Source organism: Homalodisca vitripennis, chromosome X (genome assembly GCF_021130785.1).
Source record: "Homalodisca vitripennis isolate AUS2020 chromosome X, UT_GWSS_2.1, whole genome shotgun sequence".
NCBI classification, from domain to species: Eukaryota; Metazoa; Arthropoda; class Insecta; order Hemiptera; family Cicadellidae; genus Homalodisca; species Homalodisca vitripennis.
The window spans coordinates 98,392,957-98,398,936 of record NC_060215.1 but is presented as its reverse complement, the minus strand read 5'-3'; positions in this window follow the sequence as shown (position 1 = coordinate 98,398,936).

Below are 5,980 nucleotides of genomic sequence, written 5' to 3'. Positions count from 1 at the left end.
TGGTTCAAAAATATCTGCTCAGCTGGGTTAAAACATGAAACAGTCAGTGTTACCAAGACCACTACAAAAATTACTCGTAGAATTAGCCTTATACACCTTTGCAACAGTTAGACATGTGAAAATCTTGAAGTTAAACCAGCAACGATCAGTACAACTAATCAACAATCTTTCTTTCATAAAATGTATAAAATATACAGTATTTGTATTAAACTGTAAGACCTATATCAACAGTTCTACAAAATATTGACTACCTTCTTTGGTTGCCTTGTCTATGCATGTACTCGTACAACTTCTTATGAGTTATCGATCATTAATTCGTCTAAATACTAGCTCATAGTGCACACATGATTGTATAAGTCACATTCATTGCAATTCAGTCCAATTTCTATAACGGTATCCGTTGTGATAATCCTAAAAAAAATCACAAACTAAGTTCATTTGACTTTCTGCTAAATCTGTTCACAGCCGATTTATCTAATGTTTCTTTATGTTAATGTTGCATTAAGTATCATTATGTTAATCGTGAGAAATCCCATTAGCTACACAGAAAACTATGATGCCTGATTTATATAAATAAAAAGCTTAAGTGTGATATACTAAAGTCAATTGTAGTAAGCAATTACATATACCAGTACATAAAAGCTTCCAGACAACCTGTATTTAGTCCTTTATTCCTATACTACATGGTCGCAGATGACGCTAATTCACGATATGAAACAATATCTGACTGTCACCTCCATAATCACAGGATTAATCATTGGCCTATCCTAGTTTAAATTTTCAGATCAATTCAATTCACTATTTGTTATATAATAGACAATATACATTGCATCGCAATCGCTATAAGATTTAAAAGCTAAAATGTTACATTCTTATTTACTGTGTCTCTCATTCAGACTTACAATTTAGCATCCACCCAAATACCAAAATACATTGCATGAATGCTTGCCTGCACGACTCTCTCTGATAATGTTTTATAATTTATTGTTCTTACTACTTTTTTTGGAGTGTGGACATTCTATGAAAATGTATGTTTGCACAACTACCCCACAAGATCACTCCGTGCGAAAGATGTGTGTAGACTATTCCATAAAACGCAGTAATCAGTACCTGAATTGAGTATTATTTGGAAAGTTGTATAAAAACATTAATGCATGAAGACAGTTTTGAATAGACATTGTCGACGTGAAAATTCAATGTCAACCTTCTATCAAGGTATATTTCAAGAAATTTAGTCGAGAGGACGTGCTCGACCTCAGTTTCACCCAACAGTCATGTTTGTATTTTGCAAACAAAATTTAATGAAAGTTAACGGATTTGTTTTGAGAGTTAGGGCGTTGAAGTGCTAGATTGCATTGTTGAGGTCTGTGAATATCATCATGTACAGTTCTGGGAGTGATCTTGAGTTATAACAGAGCGCTGTGTCCGAAGAGGACTGAGTATAGAGCCTTGAGGGACTCAATAGCTCAGGCACTCCTCCCCATATTGCATGTTTGAAATGATGACAAATTGTTTTCTATTACTAAGATACGGTTTGAGCCAATCGAAAGGCACTCCCCGTATCACGTAATATTCTAGTTATTGAGTCAAGGTGTAATTGATAAACGCAGTCAAACGCTTTCGCTAAGCCTAGAAATGTCTCTTTGACCTTAAAGTCCATCTACTATCAAGCCAACTAAACGCAGTCGTGCGTCTAACTTCCTATTTTAGAATCCGAACTGGTTCATTGATAGCAGACTGTGACTCTCCAAAAACTTTACTATCCGAATTAAGAATGCCTTTACGTTCTGAAGCCAGCAAGATCGAAATCGGGCGGTAATTTTGAACGGAAAACGAGTCGCCCTTTTTGAAAATTAGGTTGAACTGTACTGTTTGGAGAGAAGAGGGAAACGTTCCAGAGAGAAAAGAAACATGAGTTAAGTGTTTGAATGGCTTCAGCAAATAATTTGAGCACTGTTTTAGAAGCCACGTTGACACCTAATTCAAATCATTTGACTCTTTGCATGAAACACGTCTTATTACTCTGACATTTTTCTCCTCTGAGACTGAAGACAAAGCCATGGAGGCTGGTGGGCTCCGTACTAATGGGGAGAACAACTGGATCTCCCCATTATTACGGAGACTGAGTCACCTCCAGCCGAAGCAATGAGTTTGTTGAATTCATCGCCCTGATGGAATCACTGACTCGTTCATTTCCAATCTGATTGCAATTCGTTTGTCGGTTTGTGAATGTTTATTGTTAATTATGGCATAAGTAGTTTTTGAAATATTTTTGGACGTGAGTAATGCTTTAGTGGTGTCGTATGCTTTAGCAGTTATTTTTATGGTTAATTTTCTATAAATTCGTTTGTAATAAAAAGTTCTGAATCCTATGTTTGTTGAGTGCTTGGAGATTTTGGAGAGAAACAACTTCTCTCGCAAAATTACTATACCCTTCATAACTTTGATATGCACTTTTGTGTTCTCGGTTTTTGTTGTGGTATTTTTAAGGGACAGCTCACGTTCAGGTGAAAATTAAACGGTATTTCAAAAGATTCAAATTTCAGTTCTACGGGATCATCAAAATTTAGAAACTTCGAACTCTCTCGCGAAAGCAGAGGGTAATGGTCCGAGATGGCTGTGTTGATCGAAGACACATTATATAGTCAGTTATGTTGGTGATGATACTGTCGATTTCAATCACCGAAGTGTTGGTTACCCTTGCCGGTTCCTCTATTGACCAGACGTGATCGAAAGATCCCAACAATTCAGCGAAGCCTTTCGGCATAAGAGCGTCCAATAAAATCAATATTGAAATCGCCAATGATCATGAAATTTTGTTCTTTTCTCGTCACGTTTATCAGTAAATCTTCGAATTTATAAAAAAGTTTTCTTCGTTTCAGTTTGGCGACCAGTATACTCAAATTATGAGCAATGGTGTGGCGTTTGTTTGTACTTGTTACGTTTGCATGTGTTTGTCTGTTGTCTCATTAATGTTATAAGGGAAAAACGAAAAACTATTCCGCACAAAAACTGTGACCCTGCTTCTTTGGCTGAGGTTCGGCAGTAATAATTTGCCTATTGATAATTCTGATTTTTGAAAGTGACAATATTGATGTTGTTAAAACCATGTTCGGTAATAACTAGGAAGTCAGTATTGAGTCCCTCGGACATGAGAGGTGGCTCATCCACGTTATTTGTAGAAATGTGTTCATTATGATGAAATAATGTCACATTATTCTCAAATGTGTGATCCAAATTTAATTTTTTACTGTTTTTCCTTTTGTCACTGAATTTGGATTTGTGGTTAAGAGTGGGTTTCCTAAAAAAAACTGTTTTATTGTCATTGCGAATATTGAGTTTAGCTCCAGTTCAGCTTCCTCTTACGTACAGCATCTGAAATCTGATGCTGTTGCAGACTTGACTCCTAAAATCTGAAGTCATGCTCGTCTGATGGATTCAAAAAACAGTCAGCAACGAAGAACGAAGAAGCTCAAAACGAAACCCTCCCCGCATCGTTTCGACACCAGAGACAATCAGACTACAAAAAGTGGTGCAATCTACGTGAAGAGGTATTCTCATTAGGTGCACAATTGTTTTTGGACCCCTTCATGTTGGACGAACAATGCAAATTCTTGTTTTTTGAGATATGATTTATATTTCTTAATGACAGTAAATCGTATTAATGTACATCACGTTAATAATGTTATATGACACATACTAATGGATAATTGAAAATGTTTAGTTACAACTGTGGTTGTAAAAATAAGTTAATATTTTTAATCATTGCTCATTATCAATGATAAAGTCATTAAGTCAATCAATAAGTCAAGCTCAATACAAATAACAAGGTTTTAGGAAATTATATAAGTGAATACACATTTTATAAAGAATTTTACATAGGCTACATTAAAATCATTACTGACTCAAAAATTCTCCAACTGTATAAAACACATTGTTGACAAGGTATATACCGCTGGGTGGTCTATTTTATGGCATGAGATAATGTATTAAATAAGAATACGCTAACACTTTGTGGTAGTGAGGCGGAAATCTCCAGTCTACAAGTCCCAGGTATAATACACTACACTTTACTACACTTTGATCTTAGCCAAAAGTTAGTGTCTTCTACTTGTGCTATACCCATGTACATCAGAGTTTTGAACAATATTTTCTCCTAACCTGGCAAGAAAAGTGGCTTCAAGTATTAATAGAGATAAGGTAAGAATAAACAATTCCTGCTGACATGACTGGCCCCTACGTAAACCGGCCATTATTCTAACTGTCGTTTCTGGATTATAAAAAGTATATTTAGATTGATTTGAATTACCCGGCCCCAGATTACGATACCATAACGATTGCTGCTCTCAAATAGCATGGAAACGAAGTTTTAACAAATCTGTATTTTTGTACTCAGCGAATTGTCGAAGTAAAAATAATACGGATGAAACTGTTTTTTATACAAACTCAATATGTGAATTCCATTTCAGATTCTTGTTAATTACTATACCTAGATATTGAGTATGATTCTCATTATTCGGAAAATGGTCATTAAAAAACGTCTGTATTGAATTTTCTGAAAAGCTCTGAGTGCCAATGGAAGAGAAAGGGACATAAAAAGACATCGAAATTTGCTTCAAGATTTAGGTTCTAACGGTACTGGTAGGCCTGACTAAATTAAACAAATGGGTTTATTTCAAGCTATTAAACCACGTCAAACGTAAAATTAATTGGTATATCATGAGCATATAGAGTATGTATTCCCTATTCGATATCATAATTAAAACCATTCAAGCATATATTATATAGCAAGGGTCCCAATACTGATCCCTGAGACACACCGCATACAACTGCACGCATTTGGAAGACCGATACACTGGCTTCTATTTTCCAATTAAGATTGTAGTCTTCGCCTGGGTATTCCTCGATCATCTCCAGCTTTACCCTAAGTGTTTAGTGACTCACACTGTCTAGCTTTTCTTACATCAAGAAAGACACCTATAGTTTTATTACCAGCGTCCAGATGTTGAGCCACATTTGTAACCACCAATACAACTGCATCAGAAGTTGATTTATTTTGTGTGTATCCAAACCATATATGGAATGATATATTTAGTAAAGTTGCAAGTAGTTGAAATATACGTTTAGCATACGACTTTATTACAAAGTTTGAAAAGCCAATAAGTCTTGTGATTTTTAGTTCTTTAGGGTCAGTAAAACACCCACATTAGTGGGACTCAAGGCCATGCTGTGAGCTGGAGAAGATCTCTGACCATCGCCAACAGAGGCCGTCCTCAGAGGTGGCTCTCCACCACCTCTACATCCTTTATTCACACCACGAAAATGTTGATTGAACAGCGAGCAGATACTTTTAGCATCTGTTACCACACAGCCATTCTCAATTATTTCAATCGACTGAATTTTATTTCTAGACGTTGTCCCCCCTCTTATTTTATTGATTGCTGTCCATGACTCTTCGTCTTGTTGTCAGGATGAGAAACTTTAAAAAAATAGATTGTGACCGTGACCCTTTTTTAAGGCCAAGTTTCTTTAATGTCGTATTGGATATTGTAGTATTAGGCGTTATCTAGGATTTGTCTTTTATAGAATCAGGCCAACTTTGTACTTTTGATAATGCATAAGAATTGTTATAATGATACAAAAATACACCTAAAAAGTAATTAAATGTTTCTTCAACGGAGCTAAAAGTGTTCATAGATCCCCATTCCTCCTTAAATAAATAGTAATTCAAAAGCTCAACATTTTTTACGAGCACGATTCAGAATAGTTCTGTGTGGACTGAGGAGAGGCAGCAATGTCCGCAACGATTATCCGCTGAGAATTGTGGTCTGATACCGCCCACTTTACATGACACCCTGTTGGATGGGAGATTAGTGGAAACCAAGTCAATTGTGGTAGATAAGGTGGTAGACACCCGAGTTGGATAATTTACTATCTGTCTCATATCATAACTTGAAAACAGATCAGATAACAAGAATGT